The sequence below is a fragment of the Taudactylus pleione genome, unplaced genomic scaffold, assembly GCF_031769625.1.
Source record: "Taudactylus pleione unplaced genomic scaffold, aTauple2 ptg002353l, whole genome shotgun sequence".
Classification (NCBI taxonomy): domain Eukaryota; kingdom Metazoa; phylum Chordata; class Amphibia; order Anura; family Myobatrachidae; genus Taudactylus; species Taudactylus pleione.
Genome location: NW_028286741.1, coordinates 50,474 through 73,148, shown reverse-complemented (window position 1 = coordinate 73,148; position 22,675 = coordinate 50,474). Strand labels below are relative to the sequence as shown.

At 40.6% G+C, this 22,675-nt stretch overlaps 1 pseudogene; it reads left to right on the top strand.

Annotated features, from left to right (window-relative positions):
- Nucleotides 1-22,675, top strand: part of LOC148431377 (uncharacterized) — a 45,916-nt pseudogene that overhangs the window by 7,339 nt on the left and 15,902 nt on the right.

Here is a 22,675-nt window from a genome sequence, read left to right as displayed (position 1 = left end):
TTGTGCAACTCAAACTAAAAAAACACACAAATCTGCTATTTAGCAGCGCCACCATTTTGTGAGTGACAGCAATCTCACTCTGTGAGAGTGCTGAATCTGCAGTTAACCATAGGGTGTTATGGCATACCATATCTGTATTGCACAAGGAACACTTCCATTAAAGCCAATATTTTAACTTTACTTACACTACACTTCACACAATCAACCCGGCACCTACTGCCCAAGGGTACCGGGGATAGCCCCAGGCTATCATCCTGGGCCTGGGGAGCCCTGGAGAGGGGGACCACTTTATTGGGGGAGTCCCCAGATCCCCAGTTAACCCCGGCCTGGACTGACTAGCGATCAGGTGTGATGCTTCGGCTGGGGGGCCTGGTGAAAGGGCTCCCCTGGCTGTGGCATCACCCCACCACTAGAAAGAGTCTGATGCTGGTTCTGGTAAAAACAGGGGGAGAATACGCATTTTTCCCCTGTATTTCGAGAACAAGGGTCGGCTCAGAGTCTAGTGCTGGTTACGCTGAATACGGGGTACCCCTACATCATTTGTCCCCCATATTTTGGCAACCAGGTCTGGTTCTGAAAACCCTGGTGCTGGTTGTGCTTCATACGGGGGACCCTACATCATTTTCCCCTGTACTTAGCACAACCAGTACTGGCTTTCCAAAGCCCGGTGCTGGTTTTTGCTTTTGGGGAGGGGGCCACGCCATTTTTTTTGTACACAGGTTTTTTTTTCATTAAACACAGAAGCACAGACTGGTCTCACTAAACACAGATGCATGTATTATGGATATTCCAGATCCGTGCCTGCATCTGTGTGCCGCTACCTCCCCAAGATCCTAATGCCTGCTACACTGTTGCCCGCACTGCTGCCGCTAATGCCTGCTACCATCCCCGGTTCCCAGCTGCAGTTTTCACCCACTAACCCATTCCCCCTCTCCCCTGCATCCCAGCTGCAGCAAACACTGGCTTCCTTCCCCCCAGCCCCCACTACCACCTGCAAAAGGCAACCATCTTGCTGCACCCAAATGAAGCCATAGTGAATACACCTGCTGAAAGCTCCTACTGCTGGCTGCGCAAGTAATTGAAACTTCCTATCTGTATAATGGTGGATTTGTGATTTAATAGTCTAAACACTGTAACTTTCTCAATTACCTGAACCCCAAAAGGCTCTATTCTGGAACAAAAGCTACTTAATAAGAAAAACCCCAAGCCTAAATTCGCCCCCTACCTTGAGTTATGCCTTCCCAAAAATCGCCCATAGAGAACAGCAGTAAAGTGGTCCTAATTGAGAATGTCAGAAAAAAGTGACAGTTGGAGATTTTTGATGCTTTTGCCCTGAAATTTTGCAGACATCATCGAGCAACAGATCTACCCATCCGTGCCAAATTTCAGCCTGGTACCTCAAATAGCTTTTGTGGTGTAGCCCCTTAAACACCCTGACCCCCTTTGGAATTCTCTATGGAGATTTGGAGATTTCCATTTTTTTCTGTTCGGCCTTAATATAAGGGCACGACCATGCCCTTATAATATATATATATATATATATACATATATATATATATATACATATATATACACAGTACATCTGGAAAGTATTCACAGCGCTTCACTTTTTCCACATTTTGTTATGTTGCAGCCTTATTCCAAAATGGAATAAATTCATTTTTGTCCTCAAAATTCTGCGCACACTACCCCATATTGACAACTTGTAAAAATTTTTTTACAGATTTTGGCATATTTAATGAAAAAAATAATGAAGAAATTTCATGTACATAAGTATTCACAACCTTTGCTCAATACTTTTGTTGATGCACCTTTGGCAGCAATTACAGTCTCAAGTCTTTTTGAATATGATGCCACAAGCTTGGGACACCTTCCTTTGGGCAGTTTTGCCCATTTCTCTTTGCAGCACCTCTCAAGCTCCCATCAGGCTGGATGGGAAGTATCGGTGCACAGCCATTTTCAGATCTCTCCAGAGGTGTTCAATTGGATTCAAGTCTGGGCTCTGACTGGGCCACTCAGGGACATTCACAGCGTTGTCATGAAGCCACTCCTTTGATATCTTGGCTATGTGTTTAGGGTCGTTGTCCTGCTGAAAGATGAACCATTGCCCCAGTCTGAGTTCAAAAGCGCCCTGGAGCAGTTTTTCATCCAGGAAGTCTCTGTACATTGCTGAATTCATCTTTCCCTCAATCCTGACTAGTCTCCCAGTTCCTGCCACTGAAAAACATCCCCACAGCATGATGCTGCCACCACCATGCTTCACTGTAGGGATGGTATTGGCCTGGTGATGAGCCGTGCCTGGTTTCCTCCAAACATAATGCCTGGCATTCACGCCAAAGAGTTCAATCTTTGTCTCATGGTCTGAGAGTCCTTCAGGGGCATTTTGGCAAACTCCAGGCTGGCTGCCATGTGCTTTTTACTAAGGAGTGGCTTCCGTCTGGCCACTCTACCATAGAGGCCTGATTGGTGGTTTGCTGCAGAGATGGTTTTCCTTCTGGAAGGTTCTCCTCTTACCACAGAGGAATGCTGTAGCTCTGACAGAGTAACCATTGGGTTCTTGGTCACCTCCCTGACTAGGGTCCTTCTCCCCTGATTGCTCAGTTTAGACAGCCAGCCAACTGTAGGAAGAGTCCTGGTGGTTCTGAACTTCTTCCATTTATGGATGATGGAGGCCACTGTGCTCCTTGGGACCTTCAAAGCAGCAGATATTTTTCTGTAACCTTCCCAAGATTTGTGCCTCGAGACAATCCTATCTCGGAGGTCTACAGACAATTCCTTGGACTTCATGCTTGGTGTGTGCTCTGACATGCACTGTCAAGTGTGGCACTTAATATAGACAGGTGTATGCCTTTCAAAATCATGTCCGATCAACTGAATTTACCACAGCTGGACTCCAATTAAGCTGTAGGAACATCTCAAGGATGATCAGTGGAAACAGGATGCACCTGAGCTCAATTTAGAGCTTCACGGCAAAGGCTGTGAATGCTTATGTATATGTGATTTCTTATTGATTTTTTTTTTCATTAAATTTGCAAAAATCTCAAAAAGAATTTTTACACGTTGTCATTATGGGGTATTGTGTGTAGAATTTTGAGGACATAAATCAATTTATCCCATTTTGGAATAAGGCTTTAACATAACAATATGTGGAAAAAGTGAACATTGTGAATACTTTCCAGATGCACTGTATATATATATATATATATATATATATATTATATAAATATATTATATATATATAATCACAGGAGAACGGCACTCTGCTAGTCTTATACAGGTAAAAATAAATGCACTCAAGCAAGTAATTTTTCAACATTTTGGCCTTTTATTCGCCCTTTTTCAATATTATCCACATACAAAAGCATGCAGATTACCTTAAATCCACCCCATGTAACACTGGAGTCCAGCCACTCGCGGACCCACCAGCTGCATGTCCATCACTTCCGGCTATGTAAAAACCAGAAGTGTATGACACGCACACTCTCATTGTTGCCACAGCGACTGGACAACAGAGAACAAGTGACTTACCACCACCATCAACAATTAACACATACAAAACACCTGAAAAAAAGAACAACAATATAATCAATAGTATACAAATTAACTAATAGGGCTAAATGCTCTAAGTCAAAAGAAATCTCTTTTAAGAAAGAGAAACAGGGTCCTGCCAAGGTTAATGATGGTATGAGCAACACAAATGAATAGACAGCACTATCATGATGCTAGAGGCTAAATCACTGAAAAATTATATATAATGTACATTAGTCACCTAAAGATAACCATTAATGCTAGAATAACAGAAACTGAGAATAAAAAACCATGTCAATACCATAAACACCCTTATGAGCACATTAGAACTATGGTGAAAATGAAGGATAATACATGCTAAACAAAAGCTGATACAAAAGACAAAGCCACAAATATTAGTCAAACATGTTCCAAAGCAGTTGGTCGTTCAAGCCCTTAGGCTTAACAGTATCTAAAGTGAAGATCCATTTGTATTCTAATTTAAGTAACCTCTTGTGTCGGTTACCACCCCTTATGTCCTCTGGTACATGATCTATAATAATGTGTCTTAAACAGGATAAACTATGACGAGCCTCATAGAAATGTTTAGCAACCAGCTGGTCAGCGGATTTGCCATTTAACGCTGCAAGAATAGATGACCTATGTAAAGCTAAGCATTCCCCAATATAACATAGGCCGCACAGGCATTTCATCATATAGACTACAAAATTGATAGAAAATTTGCGACCTGTATGGGTATGGAAAAACATTTTATCTATCATATGTCGGCAGGTGGGTGCAGCCGACACATATTTTACAGCCACCACTCTTCTTTTTTAGGAAAGGTGAGGATGTCTTATGTCCAGTGATGTCCATATGGACAGTCCAGTCTCTAATAATTTTGCCTCTACTGTAACAGAACATAATACTCTTTTGTATGAATCATCTAAGTTCTTTATCCCTCTGGATTAGGGGCCACAATGTTTTTACAGAATTCTTGATAATTTTGTGTGAACAGTTAAATTTGTGAACCCAGTGTATTTCGTTTTGTTCCACATCATTAGCGGTTTTCTTTAGGGTCTCTGATCTAGGGATAGCATCCACTTTTTGTTTTGCATTAACATGTATCTCCTCAGAATACCCTCGCTTTCTAAACTTGTCAAGCATTAGCTGCATATTTTTGTATAGTTTTCTCTGGTATACTCGATATTCTTTTTACTCTAAGTAACTGCGAAAAAGGATGTCCTGATTTGGCAGCTGGTGGATGAAAACTACTAGCCAGCAGTATTGTATTGCGGTCTGTTGTCTTCGAAAAGAGTGTAGTCAAAATTTTATTGGTATTCACAGTAATCTGTACATCCAAGAAAGAGACCGTTTCTAAACTGGCTGCGTATGTGAACTTAATAGGACAATCCCATCCTGTAATTTCTGATATCATAGATTCAAAATCCTCAAATCTTCCTCTCTCTCTGCGTGTGATGCGCTTCCGATTTTTCCATTCCCGGAAATGATGTCTAATTTTACTAATTGAAATATCCAAACAAAAACACACCATAAAACAGATGACTTCAACAGCTATATCCTGGCTAACAGCAATCACCACCCAAGCTGGATTAGAAGTATTCCCAAGGGACAGTTCACAAGACTCAGGCGTAATTCCACGAATATGAAGGACTATGTCACACAGGGAGAAAACCTCAAACAACATTTTGAATGAAAAAAGTATAACATGAGGGAGGTAGAAACAGCCTATAAACTATTGGAAGACACTCCCAGGGACAAATTACTTCAAAATTCTTTTAAACAACAGAGTAATGATAGAGAAAATATATATTTTATAACAAATTATATTTGAGCAGGCTGAAACATTAGGAACATTTTACAAAAACATTGGCATATCCTGCAAATGGATAATAAATTGAGTAATATACTGCCCAATAAACCTGATATTGTGTTTTAGAAAAGCATCGGACTTAAAGAAAAAATTGACTCACAATCATCTAAAAGATATGAAAGATCCCAAACAAAGCACAATGGAGGGACATAATGTGTCAGAAGGTTTCTCCACTGCAGTAGATGTTCAAACTGCAGAAAATTGAGCTACAAAAATACTAAACCGACAACCCACATCAGATCACATGTAACATTATTAGAACATAAGATAAAGGACACCATAATGTGTGATAGCAACAATGTAATATATATGCTAGAGTGCCCATGTGGGCTACAATACATGGGCCGCACAACTAGGACCCTAAAAGTTAGGATCAGCGAGCATGTAAGAAATATAGAAAGAGGTTTTGCAAATCATAGTGTGTCAGAATACTTTAGGGAAGTACATCAATGTAAGCCTCAAGGACTCAAATTTATGTGTATCAAGAAACTAAGATATAATTGGAGAGGGGAAAACAAACTAAAAAAGATTGACCGAGTAGAAAGTCGATGGATATTCGACTTACAGACCCTACAACCAGAAGGTCTAAATATCGATTCATAAATTACCAGTAGTGTGAAGTAATACACCAAGGCCAGTCCCAATAATTAATCCATCCTCCAAATTCGTCATTACAATTGTAATAAAGATTTGAATAAATATAGGGAATAAGACTCCCATGTAGGAATAAGGGTACATAAGGATACATTGGTCCACCCATTTTATGATATACAGCATATGGTACATAACATCCAAGATTAATGATTCAGGATATGTATTAGGTATGCCAATATAAAGCCACACAACAACTCTACCTGATTCCTAACACATGACAATTTCCAGGTCATAAACTTCTTTTACTGGGATATTATAAACAGAACAATATGGATTTCTGCTGCTACCCTATATTTAATAACAATCGACAATAGCTGCCGGCATGCTGTGGGGTTATAAATACAAGAACAGACCCATATATAATCATTTAACTGAATCAAGTCTCTATGTTAGACTGACAAAAGATTATATTTACAATAAACACTTAATTACGTTCACATAACTGTTCACATTAGGCATGTACTAGTAAGAGAGAGAGCAATGTTATGACAAAGGAAAAAACTCTGCAAAGATGGCCGACGCCACAATGGAGACCGAAGACCAAACACTAGATAAGCCACAATTATAAGAAAATTCCACTGAATGCGCAGCACAATAGGGCTAATATCTGTTAGTTGCCACTATTAACAACAGGTCTCTATACTGATTGGTGCATGCGCACCAAGTGCATCATGACACATGGACATGTGACGGGTCACGTGAGCGGGAACATAGACGGAACCCGGTAGCACGGAGGTTGCACACACAGGAGGGATGGTTTGAATTGATAACGAATGGTATAAAGCATGGTAAGTTCTACCACTACCATATTTGCCCTTGAAAAAGTCCCAAACGGGGACGATACGCTTTGGGACCACCAGGACATTATCTATTGGACTTTTTTTACCATAGTTTGTTGAGCTACAGCAGCTTATGTCAGCTGCATTTTAAACCTTACTAAGAAATAGTATGCTCTGATTTTGTCAGTAGTAAGGTTACATTATTTATCCTCACACTCAAATATGGGGAGTCACGAGCCAGCAATCGGGGGGACCAGCAGATGTCAATAATTTGGTGAGTACATTCCAATATACCAACTATCTGCATATATAGTGTCCACCTCCCTGATACTGCATCCATTTATTATTTTGAGGTGTCACTGACGAAGGACAAGAGGAGGAAAATACTCAACAACTTTTTGGTAGTCATTACTTGTGGATTACAACTTAAAAGACATATTTAATTTATTGAACATACTGCCAAAAGTTTTTTCTAACCAGATTTAAGAACATAGTGGTCTTTTGGTAGCATCAGCACCATTCTATATAATATTTAATCAATTGAACACACTGCCAAGAGTTTTTGCCTACCAGACATAAGACTATAGTGGGATTTTGCCAGTTTTAGGAATATCCTGCCTAAAGTTATTGCCTACCTGTCAAGAGTACATTAGGAACTATTAAATACTTTATTAGAACATCTATACAGGTGTTTTAGTATACAACACAATAGGAACAGTACACACATTCCCATACAATAGAGCGCTAAGGTTTCTTTTTCTTTCTGCTATTTGTTAAAAGGTGTTTTGGAGCAACCCAGTAAACCAGCAGCACATGGTATAGATTAGTGGGTTAATTTGTGTGCAGAATCCGCCTATCCCTACCATTTTTGTACATGACCCAGCAATATGCTGATTTAAAAATCCAAGGACAGACCTGGGCTTTTGGTGTAACAGTATCAGTTTAGCATTTGTTTGGTCTATAATCTAATATGCTATGTGATTTCTAAAGGTGGTGACACTAATAAATGTATCTTCTGCCTCTACTTTGGTGATTCTCATTGGAACTTATAACATGACAGCACTTTATGGAGTTTGCTGCTGCACTTGATGAAACTTTCAAAGTTGTTGCAATTTTCCAGACTGTCCGACCTTAATTTCTTAAAATAATTTTGGATTGTATATATGTGCTAAAGTGAGCTGTGCTTGACATACAGTATTATGGACTTTTACATCAATTAAATATTTATGAACAATAGATACAATTAAATCATTGTGGCTCAACATTTTCCACCACTAAATTTTACTCATGTTCTAAATAAAAACTACTTTTTAGGGAGCATTTGAAAAAAAAATGTTTTTAATTGTTTTTTTTAAGAAATGTGTAAACAGACACACCTTTACTATTTATGTAAGTCTAAGAAACTCATATTAAGTGTTTATATCATAATGTCTTTAGTATTCAAGTTTGTACAAACTTTTGACTTATACTATACATATATCTATTGATGTCATTATTTACAGAAACTCGTTGTGAGGTTCCTGCTGATATGTAGAACAGATATTTCTGCTGAAAGTCTGTCCAGACAGTAGGTGACTCCTAAACAAAAGGTCCCTGTGGTGACATAACAGGAGGCCAGAGGCTGCTATGATCTAATTAGAATACAAGGTGTTACCCCTGCTAAGGTGTAATTAGCATTTCCCATTGTAATAAGTGACTTTAGGAATATTTACACCTCATTTACAAGACAAGGAGCTAGGCACGGGAAGCTGCTGTGTTTATGTGTCACCACTCAGTGTAAGAATTCCTTCTGGTCATCCTGGGAACTACTGGAGAGAGATGGGGGAGGAATGATTATAAATAGGATGTATCAGGCTACTGATAGCTGATGGAGGAGCTGCTGGTTTAGTTGCTGGTTGGAGAGCTGGATGGATGGAGGAGTAAAAAAGTGGGAGGCACATATAGAAACCTTTGTAATTCCTACACCGTTCACCTGATTTGGATGTAATTACCCTCAAATGAAATCTGAAAGTCTGCAGTTAAAGCACATCTTGTTTGTTTCATTTTAAAGCCATTGTGGTGGTGAATAGAGGCCAAAATATGAAAATTCTGTCAATGTCCCAATATTTATGCACCTGACGTATATATATATATATATATATATATATATATATTTATACACATACACATCATGTATATTCACCCAGCCTACTTACCTACTTGATGTCCACAAACTGCATGGATGCATGGAGAGCCCACCCATAAGGCTGGAATGTCTGTGGCTCAGGACTCAGCACTGGAAGGGTGGAGGGGTGCAAGTGTCAGCAGCCAGAGAGTGTGGAAAAATCCCACACGACCTTATTGAAGATGCAGCCCATGGGTGAATTGGAGGCAGAGTGGAAGAGTGGGCTGGCCAGTGACAGTGACGGCTTCGGACCCATGAAACTACATGTGCCAGCGGGTAGACTGGACGGCAGCAGAGCAGCAGAGTGGGCTGGCTGGTGACAGTGATGGCATCAGAACCATGAAGCTACATGCTACCGGAGTTAGAATGGAGGGTGGCAGAGTGGCATAGTGGGGTATCGGTGACACAATGACATCACCGGTGCTGGTCGGATGTAGCAACACATTGTTGGTGGGTAGACTGGAGGCAGATCAGCAGAGTGGGCTGGCTGATGACACAGTGATGTCACCGGTGCCAGACCCATGATGAAGCTACAGCTTTCTCAGGTCTTGTTGTGAGTGGGTTTTTTTTACATTCTCTGGGAGGTGGTCACTGGTTGCAGATGGGCACCCGATGCTGGGACAAGCAAGTTACAATGGTAGCGACTTCTGGGAGAGACAAGATGCGTCAGCATCAGCATGCCCTACAGGTCCTGACACCCTTAGACAGCTGCCTAAAGGTGCCTAATGGAAGTACCTGCCCTGCATAGGTGATAGCTCCATCATAGTATCTTACTCTGTGCATCAGGTTAGTATATATAAAGGGGAATCTAGGTGACAGCTCCATCATAGTATCTTACATATTACTCTGTACATCAGGTTAGTATATATAAAGAGGTATCTAGGTGGCAGCTCCATCATAGTATCTTACATATTACTCTGTGCATCAGGTTATTATTAGAGATTAGCAGGTTCGGTTCTCAGAGAACCAAGGCCACCCGAATTTAGCATAATTGAGTCAAATCCAAGCAGGCTCGGAGGTTCCCACCTTACTCGGTTCTCGAAACCGATGCAAAACCATAGAGACGGAAATCTCGCAGTTTGCGAGCTTTCATCTCTAGACGCCATTTCCACTCTGGCTGTGTAAAGTGAACAGTGAGGGTGGGTAGTGTAGGGCTGGGAGAGTACTGGTGCTATCTGCTGTGTCCTGGGCTGGTGACTGCTGATCCATTCTGGTCTCTGGTCATGTTGCTGTCACTGTCATTGTGCTGTCTGCTGATCAATTCTGGTCACAGTGCTGTCACTATCACTGTGCTGTCTGTGCTGATCCATTCTGGTCTCTGGTCACGTTGCTGTCTGGTGATCCATATGGGCTGTCTGCTGTGTCCTGGGCTTGAGCTGTGTCCATCTCTGGGCCCAAGTTCTGGACTCCAAAATAAAAAAGTGTATTTTTAAGTTTTTATATTTTTATGTGTGTGGATGCATGTTAGGCTTAACCACAGTAGCGCACAAGAGCCAGCCAGCAATGCACATTGCACTTGCAACCTTGTGCTGCCCGACTCCAGTCGTTCTTAAAAAAAAACAATACAAGTGTCACTGTCTTATATATTTTTCTTCTGTGTGTGCGTGGGTGTTAGTGCACAAGATCCAGCGCCTACTGTACAGTCGTGATCAATCAAAAAAAAAACAATACAAGTGTCACTGTCTTATATATTTTTTTCTTCTGTGTGTGCATGGGTGTTAGGCTTAACCACATTAGCGCACAAAATCCAGCGACTACAGTACAGTCATGTTCAATCAGAAAAAAAACAATACAAGTGTCACTGTCTTATATATTATTTTCTTCTGTGTGTGTGTGGGTGCTAGGCTTAACCACATTAGCGCACAAGATCCAGCAACTGCTGTTGTGTTCAATTAAAAATAAACAATACAAGTGTCATATTTTTTTCTTGTTTGTGCGGGTGAGTTTTCGGCTTAACCGTAGTAGTAGACAAGATCCAGAAAGTAATGCAAGTTGCAACCTTGTGCTGACAGACTCCAATTGTTCTTAAAAATAATACAATTAAAGTGTAATATTTTTTTCTTGTTTGTGTGGGTGGGTTTTTGGCTTAACCCCATTAGTGGACAAGATCCAGCCAGCAACGCAAGTTGCAACCTTGTGCTGCCAGACTCCAGTCATGATCAATCGTTACTCTGGGGCCAAGTTCTTCTGGAGCAGAAAAAATATATAAATCATCATTTGTCATTTTCTAATATTTTTCTGTGTGCGTACGACTGTACGTGTGTTCATTTTGTAACCGCACCTTGGCTACACTATTGGTGATTGTGACACTGCTTCTAGACTGCAGAAAAAAATATTGAGGGTTGTCACATGACAGGTGAGCAAGGCCAAGAACCACATGTTGTAGCTTCCGGCAGCGGTGCAAGGCTGTCAACTTCCTCGACCTCTAGGAAGGCCCATGCCCCAGGGCTTAAGTCACGCCATCGATAAGGTAGTAATAGTAAACAGGTTTTACTGAAATTAAGTAAAAAAATTGAAAGGATATTTGACTTTAGATAAACAAAAAAATGAAAATATGCAATTCACTACATGAAGTGGCAAGGAAAGAATAAGGCCTTGGCCTTCTTACTTTATGAAGAAGACTGCTGATTCTGATAGGCCTTCAGTTTGTAGTAGTAGTGGTGCTGGTCCAATTAAAAATGTGAAAATTGTTAAGACAGCTCCGGAAAAACCAACTGTGTGCCCTGAGAAATCGAAATCACAAATCCCAGAGGAGAGTGCAAGTGTGTCTGCGGTTGCCATGTGTGAGCCCAACCTAAATACTAATGTACTGGAGGATCCTCCAAGTTCCAACATTTGTGTGCCCTCTGTAAATGTGGGAAGGGCAGTCAACATCTTGCGCACATAGTCATTGAGGATGCTTCTATGGAATTGCACATGGAGGAGGAGGATATTTTGGTGGATAAAGCCGCTAAGGATGATGAGGATGTTGGTGTTGGTGATGAGGATGTTGTTGCTGAGGATGTCCCTTTTGTAAGTAAGGCAACAGCTGTTGCCAATGGTTTGAAAAAGCCAAAGCCCATTGTTGTCATGCCGGGACAAAAGACAAAAAAATCTACCTCTCACGTGTGGAATTATATCCATCACTATCCGGACAACAGTTGTCAAGCCATTTGTGCCCATTGCCATGCAAGAGTGAGTAGAGGGAGGGACCTAAACCACCTAGGAACCTCCTCCTTGTTATGTCACTTGGAGCGCATTAATCAAAAATCAAAGTGTATGTTGCCAAGTTCCAAAACTCAAAATGTAACAAGTCCAGGGTCACCAACCTGCTCCCTCTCTGTGAGATCCAAGCGCCTTCTATCTCCAACACCAACACCTGCATCATCATCTACATTCTCATTCGTGATCAGAAGTAATTTAAAAAAATAATTGACTATTAAACAGTCCTTTGTTAGAGGAAGTAAGTATAACAGCTGTCATCCTGTTTCACAGCGGATCACTGACGCCATGACGGCTGTGCTAGTATTAAATGGTGAAATAATAAAAAATGAGGCTGATAGTGTGGAGGAAGTGCAAAGGAGGATGAGGGGGAAATTTGTGTCCTATCTGACGATAAGGATGTGGTTTGTGTAAATCAGCCACCAGTGGCAGCAGTGCTTGCTAATAATAAAATGAAAGCCAGAAAAGCAACTTCTTAGGTGTGGAATTATTTTAATCTAAATTCTGACAACAGTTGTGAAGGCATCTGTTCCATTTGTGAAGCCAAAGTTAGCAGAGGAAGGAATGTTAACCATCTAGGCACCTCCTCCCTGTTACGCCATTTGCAGCAAGTTCATGCAATTTATTTAACAAAATTATAATTTGTAAATTAATAACAAGCAGTCCAGTATCAGCTACCAGCAGTTAGGACCATAACATTCAATCTCCACCACCAACACCCTCATCATCAACCTCCTCCTTAATAATTTAAGGTAGTCCTTCCAAAAATTGTTTGTGGCGCCCAAACAAACCAAGGAGTTCAGCCACGAAAATGTCAGTCCTAGTGGCAAAAGTGCTTGGTTTGTTAAACTGTGCATGTCCTTTTTAATATCCCACATAAGAGTGGGTGGGAGGGACAATTTCATCTTTCACCTTTTTCCTTTACATTTGGCACAATTTGGGGCATTGCCAACTGACATTATTATAGTTTATTAAACTGCCATCCTGTCTGCCACTGCTGTGTGGCAATGTTTCATAGATGTCTGATATTTTTTTAAACTGCCGTGCATTTGTGCCGCTGCTCTGTTGCTTATTTTAGCCAGCCAGCTCGCTGCAGCCTTTGGCCTATAATGGTGAAAAATAGTGAAATCAATATTGTGAGCTGTGAGGTGGTTAAACATGCCTAGAAGTGCCTGAAAATGATTGTTATTAAGGCTAATAATAATGTAGGAACAAAAACAGGCCCAAATAATGTAGTTTTAGCTGTTTTTATGATATTTTGCAAAAAATCCAGATCCAAAACCAAAACACGAAAACAAAACACGGAGGAAAAAAATCCAAAACCAGATTCAGATCCAAAACCAGGGGAGATCCAGATCCAAAACCAAAACCAAAACACGGGGGTCGGCTCACATCTCTAATATATACATACATATACTGTATATAAGCAGCTACAAAAGACGGTTGCACTCAGAGGCTCCCACAAAAATTGATGTATTCACATAAGAATGTTAGACACCAACATTTCGGGACAACCGAGTGTTACCTTGACCAAGGGCCATTGTGGTCCCTAAACGTAGGTGTCTATTATGCTTATTTGAATACATCAATTTTTGTAGAAGCCTCTGAGAGCCGCCATCTTTTGTAGCCGCTCGTGGACTGTATATATGTGGAGGGCACCGGAGCTGCTGAACGCTGCTTAGAGTGAGTGCTGATCCAAACAGGATTCTAAAATATATATATGCACCATGTTCACCGGCACTCCAGTGCTCCACAGTAATATCCTGCGTCGGTGCCCTCCCCGAGGGTCAGTGCCCCCACAATCCAGTCAAATAAGAAATGAGGGCGGTACTTGGAGTCTTCTTAGATGCAAACAACACACCCAATGGCAGGGGGGGTCTATTGGTGAGTCAACATTTCGGGGATCATATCCCCAAAACATTGACACTCCAATAAAGCCCCTTGCCATGGGGTATGTTGTTTGCATCTAAGCCATCTCGAAGTGCCGCCCTAATTTGTTATTTTGAAAAAAAAATAAAATTGTATATATATATATATATATATATATATATATATATATATATAGCCAAACAAACGGCGGCTCTCCAGGTAAAAAATACTAGGTACTCATAGCTGTGTTCAGCAATGTTTCAGCGCCTTTAATCAGTGCTTTTGTCAAACTTATAATACCATATTATAAGCCTTTTAGTTGGCTATGTGACAGTGTACCCTTGTATATATATATATATATATGCAGTATATATATATATATATATATATATATATATATATAATAAAGTTGTAATTTTTGTTTGTTCTTTCTGGCATCACAAAAAAAGCTCTGGGTACTCTTTTGGACTTAGTGATCTTCTTTTAAAACTAAAAACCTTTTGTTATCTACTGAGCCCGAAAATGGGGGCGTGGTATGCCAAAAAGGGACATGGGGTCTGTCCTGCTGAAATCACACATAGTATCCCATAGTATCCCCAATTCAATTACTCCACCCAGCAGCACAATCTTATTCACATTACATCACATAGTAGTGTCCCTTATTCATGTTACTAAGCACAGTAGTACCCCTTATATACAATGCTCACAGTAGTGCCACTTATACACAATGCCCACAGTAGTGAACTTATACAATTACTACTGTAGTAGTGCCCCTTATTTAATGCCCACTGTAATAGTGCCCCTTATACACAATGCCCACAGTAGTGCCCCTTATACAATGACTGTAGTATTGCCCTTTATGCAATGCCCACTATAGTAGTGCCTCTTATACACAATGCCCGCGGTAGTGCCCCATATACAATGATGACTGTTGTAGTGCCCCTTATTCAAAGCCCCCTGAAGTAGAGCCCCTTATGCAATGCCCCCTGTAGTTGTGCCCAATATGCAATGCCCCCTGAATTAGAGCCCCTTATGCTGTACCCCCAGTAGTACCCCTTACAGTAACCCCACTAGCACTCCTTATACTGTACCACCAGTAGCTCCCCTTATGCAGTGCACCGAGTAAAGTCCTTATGCAGTGCCCCCAGTAATGCCCCTTATGCAGTGCTTCTTATACAGTGGCCCCAAAATGCCCCTTATTCAGTGGCCTCGGTAATGCCCCTTATTCAGTGACTCCATTAATGCCCCTTATTCAGTGGCCCCAGTAAGGCCCTTTATTCATTGGCCCCAATAGGACCCTTTATTCAGTGGCCCCAGTAATGCCCCTTATTCAGTGGCCACAGTAATGCTTCTTTTTCAGTGGCCCCAGTAATGCCCCTTATTCAGTGGCCCAAGTAATGCCCCTTATTCAGTGGCCCCAGTAAGGCCCTTTATTCATTGGCCCCAATAGGACCCTTTATTCAGTGGCCCCAGTAATGCCCCTTATTCAGTGGCCACAGTAATGCTTCTTTTTCAGTGGCCCCAGTAATGCCCCTTATTCAGTGGCCCAAGTAATGCCCCTTATTCAGTGGCCCCAGTAAGGCCCTTTATTCATTGGCCCCAGTAGGGCCCTTTATTCAGTGGCCCCAGTAATGCCCCTTATTCAGTGGCCACAGTAATGCTTCTTTTTCAGTGGCCCCAGTAATGCCCCTTATTCAGTGGCCCAAGTAATTCCCCTTATTCAGTGGCCCAAGTAATGCCCCTTATTCAGTGGCCCCAGTAATGCCCCTTATGCTGTGCCCCCCTCCCTATGCACTGTGCATTACTTACCCTCTGTTCTCGTCCTCGACTGCACTTGGGGTATCTGGGAAGTGGGGTGAACACTTGCTAAATAAATGGTCCTCTCTCTGGCAACACTCACAGTCATAGTCCATCCAGCTCCTTCTTCTTCTCCCTCAGGCTCCCAGAAGCACAAGCGGAGCCAGCGTGCAGCGCGTGATGACGTCCTCGTGGCCAGCGACCAGCACCACACACACAAGCACAGAGATTCTCTGTGCCTCACTGTGTATGTCTCTGGATGCCGGCCATGATGACAGAATTAGCTGAGCTCTGGTGGCGGCGTGAAGGACCAGTGGCATCCAGCTTATGGAGTCGGCAGGGACCGAGTGCAGTGGTGCTGCTAGGTGACAGCTCCATCATAGTATATTACATATTACTCTGTGTATCAGATTATTATATATAAAGGAGTATCTAGGTGGCAGCTCCATCATAGTATATTACATATTACTCTGTGCATCAGGTTAGTATATATAAAGGGGTATCTAGGTGGCAGATCTGTCATAGTATCTATCATATTACTCTGTACATCAGGTTTTTATGGGATGTAGTCGAAGGTGGCAGTCGAAATGTCATCTGCCAGCTTCCTGACAGTGAAAGCCCCACATGGGACTAATCATGAGCCCCACACTGAAATCCCGGCACCCGGCATACCAAGCATAGGTAAGCTGGGCATTGGGAGCTCATAGTCACAGGGGTGAGTTGGGTTAGGTTTAGTGGCTCCTGAGGGTCTTAGGGTTAGACTCCCACTGAGATGGCTAGGTTTAGGCTAGGGGAACGGAGGGTTAGGGCCAGGCACCACCGGGGGGAGGTTAGGCTTAGTTAGTATATATAAAGAGGTATCTAGGTGGCAGATCCGTCATAGTATCTAACATATTACTCTGTGCATCAGATTTATATATATATAAAGGAGTAATTGTGTTAAATACACCAGCAATGACACCTTGCACCCCTCACGGCTCACTCCAAGTCCAAATTTGCATAATTTTGCTCAGAGTTCTATGGGGCGCCCGTTGTCACGATGACTTGCACCCGCGAGTACATCTCATGTATTTGGATTGAGTCCATAGAATTTTCTAGATTACTCTGTGTAAAAACAGACAAATTGACATCCGCAATCGTTAGGAATTTAGATTATGTGATAGTATTAGAACCTACAATTTCTACAGTATATAATCACTGAAATCAATATTTGTTAGATTGGTGGTAGACCCTACTGTCAGTATATTCATATTGTGTATGAGATACAGACTCTTTTTGTAGAAAATTAATTGTGAAAATGTCCCTTTTCATTTACATTTTTTTTAAATGGATAAAGTAATTAGGACAGACAAACAGAGAAAACCACTCTTAAAATTTAAAAGGATAACTTTTATTGAGTGAGGGAGTTACTAATGTAAAAAAATATTGGCTATCAGGTTAGTATATATAAAGGGGTATCTAGGTGACAGCATCAGTATCTTACATATTACTCTGTGCATCAGGTTAGTATATATAAAGGGGTATCTAGGTGGCAGCTCCATCATAGTATATTACATATTACTCTGTGCATCAGGTTAGTATATATAAAGGGGTATCTAGGTGGCAGCTCCATCATAGTATATTACATATTACTCTGTGCATCAAGTCAGTATATATAAAGGGGTATTTAGGTAGCAGCTCCTTCATAATATATTACATATTACTCTGTGCATCATGTCAGTATATATAAAGGGGTATCTAGGTGGCAGCTCCTTCATAGTATCTTACATATTACTCTGTGCATCAGGTTAGTATATATAAAGAGGTATCTAGGTGGCATCTCCTTCATAGTATCTTACATATTACTCTATGCATCAGGTAAATACAAAAAGAGGTATCTAGGTGGCAGCTCCTTCATAGTATCTTACATATTACACCATGCATCAGGTTAGTATATATAAAGAGGTATCTAGGTGACATCTCCTTCATGGTATCTTACATATTACTCTGTACATCAGGTTAGTATATATAAAGGGGTATCTAGGTGACAGCTCCATCATAGTATATTACATATTACTCTGTGCATCAGGTTAGTATATATAAAGGGGTATCTAGGTGACAGCTCCATCATAGTATCTTACATATTACTCTGTGCATCAGGTTAGTATATATAAAGGGGTATCTAGGTGGCAGCTCCATCATAGTATATTACATATTACTCTGTGCATCAGGTTAGTATATATAAAGGGGTATCTAGGTGACAGCTCCATCATAGTATATTACATATTACTCTGTGCATCAGGTCAGTATATATAAAGGGGTATTTAGGTAGCAGCTCCTTCATAGTATATTACATATTACTCTGTGCATCAGGTTAGTATATATAAAGGGGTATCTAGGTGACAGCTCCATCATAGTATATTACATATTTCTCTGTGCATCAGGTCAGTATATATAAAGGGATATTTAGGTAGCAGCTCCTTCATAGTATATTACATATTACGCTGTGCATCAGGTTAGTATATATAAAGAGGTATACACATTGCAGCTCCTTTTTAGTATCTTACATATTACTCTGTGCATCAGGTTAGTATATATAAAGGTGTATCTAGGTGGCATCTCCTTCATAGTATCTTACATATTACTCTGTGCATCAGGTTAGTATATATAAAGGGATATCTAGGTGACAGCTCCTTCACAGTATCATACATATTACTCTGTACATCAGGTTAGTATATATAAAGAGGTATCTAGGTGGCAGCTCCATCATAGTATCTTACATATTACTCTGTACATCAGGTTAGTATATATAAAGAGGTATCTAGGTGGCATCTCCTTCATAGTATCTTACATATTACTCTATGCATCAGGTAAATACAAAAAGAGGTATCTAGGTGGCAGGTCCTTAATATAATCTTACATATTACACCGTGCATCAGGTTAGTATCTATAAAGAGGTAACTAGGTGACAACTCCATCATAGTATCTAACATATTACTCTGTTCATCAGGTTATTATGGGATGTAGTCTGGAAGGCAGCAGTCGAAATGTCATCCGCCCACTTCCTGACAGTGAAAGCCCCGCATGGGACTAGTCATTAGCCCCACACCCAAGTCCTGGCACCCGGCATACCAAACATAGGTAAGTCGGGCATTGGGAGCTCATAGCTGTGGGGGTGAGTTGGGTTAGGTTTAGGGGCTCTTAAGGATCTTAGGGTTAGACACCCACCTGGAGGGTTAGGTTTAGGCTAGGGGAAGGGAGGGTTAGGGTCAGGCACCACCGAGTTGTGGTTAGGTTTAGTTAGTATATATAAAGAGGAATTTAGGTGGCAGATCCTTCATAGTATTTTACATATTACTATGTTCATCAGGTTAGTATATATAAAGGGGTATATTCATATTTTGTATGAGATAAAGACTCTTTTTGTAGAAAATTAATTGTGAAAATGCCCCTTTTATTTAATTTTTTTAATGGATAAAGTAATTAGGACAAACAAACAGAGAAAAGCACTCTTAAAATTGAAAGGGATAACTCTTATTGAGTGAGGGCGTTATTAATGTAAAAAAAAATTGGTGCTTGTATATAGTTCCTTTTGAGTCAGATAATGATAGGTGCTTAATAATTCTGATACTATTGGTTCTGACTCAAGGATTGCATCCTGTTACTGTGATCTTTGAAAATTCAATAAAATAATCGTGTTAAGCGTGTCTGTATTATTCCTTATTGGTTTAATAATTGAAAAAATACAAATTTTTAAAGGAAAGATCACATAAACACCTTCTAAGCGAAAACATGGATAGCATCAACCAAAAGAGAAGAACATATATTCATTATATATTATATATATATAAATATATATATATATATACACAGTATATATATATATATATATATATATATGATAAATAGCATGATATATAATTGATGCTTGTGTTGTGCTGTGCTGTGAGTATAGAGTCTGCATGTCTGAACCATATAGCAGGCCATTTAATTTAAATCAACATGGTCCAATTATAACTTTAAGGGGTAAATTTATTAAGAATCGAGATGGTCTGGATTTGCAAAGAGATTAATCTCGCTGTACTGTACCTCACCTGAACTTGGGTGATTTATTCACTTTTTATTTTGCAAATTTACCAACAGGCGATTTGTTTCAAATTGATTTGGGCGATAGTGAATTAGGGCATTTTTTTTTGGGGGGGGGAAACTTGTAATCAAGCTTGAGTGAGTTATCTCTCCCGATTTGCACATTTTGCAGGTTACTGGCCATAGATTGCACAGTTTTCTTTCTGCCTAACTCTCCCGAAAGAGCAGCATGCACAAATCAGTGAGATATGTGTAAGCTGCTTGTTTCTTGTACCTGTAAAAAACGGGTTCAACTAAATAAAAAAAATTATGTATGGTCCCCGCCAAATGCCTAATCAGCCCCGAACTTGTAAGCCAGGCCTGGTTCCAAAATTTATGGGGAACAAAATGAGTAGGGTTCCACCGTGATTTAGGAACCAGCACCTGGCTGCCGCCAAGTCCAGGTTTTAAATACAGGGGAAAAAAATGCATAGGGGTATCTCTATATTTTTAAACAGCACCGGACCCAAACTGTCCGGGGTGTAATGCCACAGCCAGGAGACCCTATTACCGGGTCTCCAGGGCCAAAGCATTCTCACTCCAAGCTGGTCAGGCCAAGCCAGGGATCTCAAGGGAGATGGGGACCCCCACAAGATGGTGCCACCCCTCTCCTGAGCACCCCAGGCTTGGTCTATAACCTGGGGCTCTTCCCCGCACCCCTGGAGCAGTGGGTATGGGGGTAATAAAGTGTATTTTACAGTGGATTTACAGGTGCCAGCATGCCTGCCCATTGGCACTTGTGGAACTACTAGTTAAAGCAGCTGGCCGGCATCCATATCTCCACTTGAAAATAAATGGTTCAATAAAGACACAACACACACCATTGATAGAACAAGTTTGATACACACAAACCTTAATCACACACTTACTTGTTCCAGCCATTCGGTCCACTTGTCCAAAGGAGAAATCCATGTATATGGACCTGCAAAAAAGATCCTATACTCACATACATCCTGGCGCTACTCTCCATAGCATCCAGGGTCTTGTGAAAACAACAAAGTGACTTACCCAAACCATGCCGAACAGATGTAAGTATATGTTGTTACATGTACTTACACCTCATGAAATGACCATTGGCCAAAATCAGCCGTAATTTCTCACAGGCCACTAGCCAATCAGTGGCAGCTTTACATGTAGCAGCTGCTCATTGGCTGGTTTCACGTGGGTTCCAGCCAATGTGGTTAGGCTTTTAGGGTGACCCTACGTCTTTTTTTAAAAAAATTTAGCCGTATTTTAACTATTTACAGGCAGACACATACAGAAATCACAGTGATTTGTGTATGCTTCTGATCTTCTCGCAGCTCATCTTAATTCTTGGTAATTTTGAGAGATATATATTTTAGATGAAAAGAGCTTCCGAATTGGCCCAATGGTGATTTAAGTTGATTTTGCTATCTCATCCGATTTGAATGAAATCGATCGAGACATCTCACCTGAGATGGGCAAAAGTAAATTTGAGAGATGGAAAAAAAGGACTAAATCACCCGAGATAGTCATCTTGAGCAATCTTGATTGTTAGTAAAATTACTCCTTAGACTCACATGTAGCGGTAGTATTTATCCTATTTTTGGTATTTCATATTCTTTTCAATTATATATAGGTTCATGCAGGTAAGAATCATTGGTATTCTGCATAGTCCTGATTTATTTAAACCATTAACCAAAACAGTATAACCAGTAGATTGGTGGCATAGCTGACTCACAACTGGCAGGTGAGTAGGGTGATGCCTTCATAATTGAAAATTCTGTGCGATGCTTCAGGGAGTCACTCAATCCAGGGATGGTGTAGAGTGGGCCGGGTCAGGGCAATATTTGTGTCTGTGTGGGGGCCCCCCAATATGTGGCCCCATCCTCCCCACCTATAATCCAGCCCTGTTCTGATGCATCACCTGACAGTAGGTGTGACAGGATCTGTATCATGTGTTACCCATCTATGGTCAGGGTAGGGGGTGAGTAAATAGCTAAGTCATTTTTTTTAGTGTATTTAAATAAATATCATGTTCTGTAAATAAAATTACACTATTACTGTATAAGTCATTTTACTTGAGTAACATTCATGATTTTAAATATAATCTTTAATCTTTTTTTTCTTGCAGGACAAATAAAAAGCAGGATTCCCATGAAGACTATTTGGTAAAGGGACATTATTCTCTAATAAAGCCAACTAAAGATGCTATTTCTTCTTACACCGCTAAAGGATTCCCAAAATCTATTCTCATTTTCTGGATCGGAGAAACCTCTTACAGCTAATTTGTTTCTCATCTAATATATGATGAGTATCACAGGAGATAAACCGCATCTGTGACAAAATCATTACATATAACTCACATCTTATCTCACATCAGAGGAGTCACACAGGAGAGAAACCATTTACATGTTCTGAATGCAACAAATGTTTTGCCCTTAAGTCACCTCTTGTTCTACATCAGAGGATTCACACAGGACATAAACTATTGACATGTTCTGAATGCAGCAAATGTTTTTCCACTAAGTCACAGTTTGTTATACATCAGAGGATTCACACAGGAGAGAAACCATTTACATGTTCTGAATGTAGCAAGTGTTTTTCCCATAAGTCAAATCTTGATATACATCAGACGAGTCACACAGGAGAGAAACCATTTACATGCTCTGAATGCAGCAAGTGTTTTTCCAATTCGTCAAATCTTGTTAGACATCAGTGGAGTCATACAGGAGAGAAACTAGT